The sequence below is a fragment of the Porites lutea genome, chromosome 3, assembly GCF_958299795.1.
Source record: "Porites lutea chromosome 3, jaPorLute2.1, whole genome shotgun sequence".
Lineage (NCBI taxonomy): Eukaryota > Metazoa > Cnidaria > Anthozoa > Scleractinia > Poritidae > Porites > Porites lutea.
This window is the reverse complement of record NC_133203.1, coordinates 16,519,614-16,525,082: the sequence shown is the minus strand read 5'-3', so window position 1 is coordinate 16,525,082 and position 5,469 is coordinate 16,519,614. Positions and strand designations below refer to the sequence as shown.

Below are 5,469 nucleotides of genomic sequence, written 5' to 3'. Positions count from 1 at the left end.
CGCAGGGGATGGTTAGTCCACACATTTTTCCAGTTCTTCAGCTGTCCGTTTATGACTGGTAAAAACGTGTAATGAAGGCACCAAAGATGAATGTCATCATTTGGATCGAGCATTCCTGACCACTCTAGCTCATGAAACACGTTGTAAAACAATGATATGCATCCAGCAAACACATCTCTCCATAGTCTTTCGATGCGCTGGTTATGAGTGCTTTTTCCTGAAAGAAAGAAATATTTAACAGATTGATATTTGTCGACATTGAACCTATGCAAGTCGTGTATAATTTCTAACAGCTTTCTTCCCTTTTACCTGTTATCATACTGCCTCTCCTGGAACCCCTTTGTGGAATTGTTAGCATATACCAGGAAACGTCCACATTCTCACCACCCTTGTCCGAGCGAACACGTGATGGTAGGCCATATTCATTTACTGCATCAAGAAACAAGCTTAACACAGTTGCTGCTCTATTGTTGTCAGATGCGTTAAGAAACACGGGTATTCTGGAATAGCCATCTATTCCAGCATGGACAACAATTCTCCACCTTGAAAGAATACAAAAGCGAAGTAAGATAAATTAAGAAACTGGACTCAATTTAGAAAAGTAAAACAGTGACACAAAATGCAATGACAATTATAGTCGATGTTGTGATGATATTAACCCAGTATTTTCAATCAGTCATTTCGTGGAGGGTTCAAGGGGAAAAATATACCCCCCCCTTCCCCTAACATCAGACCTCCTCTGAAATTCTTGAGACTAACCCCCCATTTTTTCTTCCCCTCCACGCCATAAATAGTTAGAGAATCCATGTTCACCTTATCAATTTATGATTTCAATCTATGTGCCAAAGAGCCAAAGGACATTGGACATTGTATCGGCATCTTCTTACTGCATCCCTCCATCGCTGCATTACTCCAATGGGATCTGTCCTTAAAAACGACTGCCTTATCCTCTCGCTTTGTACACAATGCCCATTACTCTGTAATAAGCCTTTAGCCATCCTTATACCAATATTAGGATGAGACTGTTGTGCACATCTCAATAGTTTATCTAATTGTTCATCACTTCACTTACTATATGTACCTGAAATTTGAAAAGGTATACAATGTATATATTGTAGTTAATTTTTCATTTCAGGTAATTTTTATTTTCTCCTCAATTAAACTTCATTAGCATACAGTACAAAAACAAAGGGAAAACAAAAATTATCGGAGATAAAAAATTAACTGCAACCGTATACATGTTTAAACCAGTTGGTAAAGTAACATACGGTGCAACTAGGACAGTTAGAAAGGCTTTAAACGCAATATCAGTCAAAAGCAAAACTCAAATTTTAATTTGCTTTGTTAGGTTTAAGAACCAGAGTTGAGAAATGTACTGCTTGTTAACGCTGTTTTATGACCCATAGAGTGACAATAAATTTTTGGAATTTGCGGTTACTTCGCATTAGTCACGTTATACTGTCACACTTTATTTTGGGGGACAGAGGGATTGGGGGAGGGGTGCGTGAATATAACGTTTATTGTTTCCCACTTGGAATGGCTAATTTACTTACTTCTTTTCATAATGGTGGAATTTGAAAAGTTACTATACAGCCCCTACTAATAAATGGTACTCATTTTTCTTGTTACGAAAGTCTGCCAAAAGGGTACAATATTCAAATGAGTTTATGTTTTTAAACTCTCACATGAGATGCTAGGTCACGCAACGGTCAGCGACAGGGTTATGTGGTGGCTTGACTGTTTATACAGCCACCCATCGCCCAGGAAAAATTGCCTTTGACATCCCAGTTAAAATCACCTTTCGGTGATGCTTGTCGAAAACCCTTCTCTAACAAAAGAAAAAAAATCTAAATATCACCTGAAACACTCAGTCCAAACGCCGACATTCTCCTCTCAACAGTCCTCTGATCAACTCCCAGCATAACGCTGATTTTCGATACCTTGAACCCTTGGTCCAATAAGAAAGACAGTTGTTCCCTCGGTATTTCATAAGAAGGCCTTCCACGGGTCCCAGTGCAAAATATTGGGGCTGCATATCCATCATTTGCTACATTATGATTCGCCTCAAGCTGTACAACACTCTCGTATGAACCTCTCATTGTATTAGCGATCTCATCAGGCACTTTGAGATTTATGAGCATCCTAGTTATATAGTCTAGTCTTAAGACGATTGAGCCAATTTCAAAGCCATTCTCTGAATTCTCAAACCGCTCGATGCGAGTTATGAGGCCATTTGTAGCTTCCACAACGCTCGGAAGGTCTGCGATTTTGTGTAAGGACTGGGACCGGAGACTGGAAACAACCTCTGCATCAGCGGACATATGATACATTTTGGCGGAAATTTTAAGCTGTCCTCACAACGAGGTGAAGAATTCGCAATGATGACATATGATACATTTTGGCAGACATTTTATGCTGTCCTCACAACGAGGTCAAGATTTAGCAACTATGAACTTTAATCACATGGCAGTTATTCACGACCCATCGCTTCTGATAAGAGTTCAATATCTTTTTAACATCGGACTATAAAAAGAGATGATGACACCTATATGAAGTTGGTTTTGGTTCCTCAAGTTGAATGTTGCTTGTTCAACTGGCATGTTGTTGTATAGGCAGAATGCTGCGCGCTTAATTTTGAAGAACAAGTAATCATGTTAAATGTTGGGAGTTTAAGTTGAATTATTAACTTTAAATGTTGAAACGTGAAGTTGAAAGTTGGGTGCTATAACTTAATGTTAGCCGCTCAAGTTGAATATTGAGGACTCAAGTTGATTTTTGGGAGTTTAAGTTGATTTATTAACTTTGAATGTTAAAATGTGAAGTTGAAAGTTGAGTGCTATAATTTAATGTTAGCGGGTCAAGTTGACTGTTGAGGACTCAAGTTGATTTTTGGCGGGGATTGAACACCATATTGGGCGACTGTTTAATAGCCGGTGTCACGCGTGTTTGTGGTATGTTAGGGGTTGTGGCTTGCCTTTTTATACTTTTCTGAATTTTTCGAATATCCCCCATGAATTGTTGCATGGGACCCACCACTAAATTATTTTCATCATTATCCTCTTCTGAATCATTACGCCCTATAGAGCATATACCCCCAGGCTGACGAATTTTCTTGGTCCATTGTCATAACTGTCGATTCACGGATTGCAAACAGGGTTCTTTCCAGGTATCGGGGGCCGGACTTTCTAGCAACAGTTCTTGTTGGGCCACTAAATCCGCTGCTTTAGTCAGACCGCTATCATCTAAGAGGTCTGATTTGTATTTATCCCTTGGCGGTAAAAATTGAACAGAGTTTTTGACGGGTGTGCTACTAATACCGTCCATGGTCAGCAATGAATGAACATCAAAAGTCCCAGGGGCATACTTGTACGTTTTTGGACCCCCACCTCTTAGGATATTTTTCTTTCATTCGTTGGTGAAGGTTTTTCAAGAGGGTTGCCAACGTCATCAACCCTTCTAGCACACACAGCAGTCGTTGGAACAAGACTTGTTTCATCTCAATACAGGTAGTGGGTCTTAGCACAACGATAACCACGTCTTAATTCGCTCCAAACACTTGCTCCTAATTGATGAATCATGAGTTTGCGTCTTCTTTTTATACTCTGACGGGGAATTGCAATCAGGCGAAGCTGTTTGCTGTAGGGTTTTAATTTGGGCACAGTTTTTCTGCCAGGACGAATTGCCCCACGTAAGGTATTCACGACTAATTCACTCACAGCATTAATTTGTTCTGCATTGGCATAGCAAAGTTTTTGTTGACGTTTGTGTTGGTTAGCTTCCTTTAAGACATCTTTTAAAAAGGCCCCTTGTCGTGTCATACGTCCCGTCATCGTGCTTTAGTTCTCCTTTGAGGTCTGCATTTCCTTTTATACTTCTGTTTGGATAAGGGATGCAAAGCTTTCATGGTCCCATAATTGGCTGCAGCGCCTAGTCCTCCCATGGCTGCTGCTTTCCCTCCAGCCACTAAGGCAGGAATAGCTGCTGCTAAGAAGGGAGCTATCCCTCCACGTTGTCTTCCCACCCCAGGTTTGCGCTTTTTTGCTAATCCTCTCTGTCGTTGTCATCCTTTGGCCATGGTTAATGAATCACTCGTGAATGAATCTCCGTTTATATCATCGTCAAACGTATGAACCTGAGGTTTCCTCTCACGTTGGGTTAAATGACTCCATACGCAAAAACGATCGTCGGAGGCTGGATGTAAATCCAACATAGCGAGCCGTCAACCTCAAAAATAATTGAAGCACTCTTCACAATTTGTCTGGATACACTTGCAGCAACAAGTCACTTATGCCCGTCTTGTCCCGAGGACTTTTGAAGCAAATAGCATAATGCACGTTGCGGTTGATGGTTTTGGCAAATTTGCGGGGAGGAAAGAGATCTTGGGTTAGATACAAGGCGGTAATACCACGATGATGAGAATCTTTGGTAAACAAATCAAGCACGCGTTTATCATTGCCAGATTCCTCCATCAGATCATCGAGAATAAGAATCCCATGATGTTTTTTCTCTTAATAATAATTTATTACATTTAATATAGTGCTTTAACTACTAAAATATTCTAAAGCGCTTTACAAGAAAATAAATATATATATACAATACATGGACAGAAATAATGGTGATAAGAATATAAATTTACACATTAAAAGCTTTCTTAAAAAGATAAGTCTTCAACTGTACTTTAAAAGAGTCAATGTTCCTACAGTTTCTAAGGCTAGATGGCAAAGCATTCCATACTGTTGGTCCAGCATGGAAAAAGGCTCGATCACCAAGTCTTCCGTGTCACCTTAGGGATTACAAGCAATGTTTCAGAATCAGACCAAAAGAAACCTGAAACCCCAAATGCGTGTCATGCCACTCCCCATTTTGGGAGCGAAATGCAAATGAAAACCCGTCAAGCGAGACAAGTCGACCTCTCGCGACTTCATCGCTTGTGGTCGGCGGCTGCACGGCCAAACAAGGCTAGCTCCACTCACCAAGAGGTCTACTTGTGGCAAGTCTAGGATTGCAGGTAACAAGGATTATTTTACGTCCAGTGCATGGCAGAACACAGAAGAGAAAGTGAAGTTGTATCAAGGCATTAAGAAGCCTCACTACTCTAACATCAATCAAGCAGAGAGGCAATCCAGTAATCAAAGGCCTTCTCCTTCTATCCACCGCCACTCTTTATCCACCCTTCCCCATCTTGTAGTCCAGGGTGAGATACAAAATCATGTATCTATTTGGAAGTTTCCAATTTCCATTTCACAATCAACGGTTGGTGGCCGCAGGGGGAGCAATGCCTGCACATTTATAAGCCTTTTACTGGCAAAGTATTACTATTGCAATCCTTCATGTAATAATCATGAACTGACCTAATTTACCACTTCCCCAAGAATGGGTGTATCTATGAACATTAGCAATAATACAAGGCAACAACACACGACAGACTTACAGGAGGAGGAGCACACAATTTCGGAGTTCGGGAGGCTT

The 5,469-nt window shown here is 40.6% G+C and overlaps 1 pseudogene; it reads right to left on the bottom strand.

Annotated features, from left to right (window-relative positions):
• Positions 1-807: 807 nt before the first annotated feature.
• On the bottom strand, positions 808-2,330 carry LOC140931674 (uncharacterized; annotated as a pseudogene).
• Between the last annotated feature and the right edge of the window lie 3,139 nt (positions 2,331-5,469).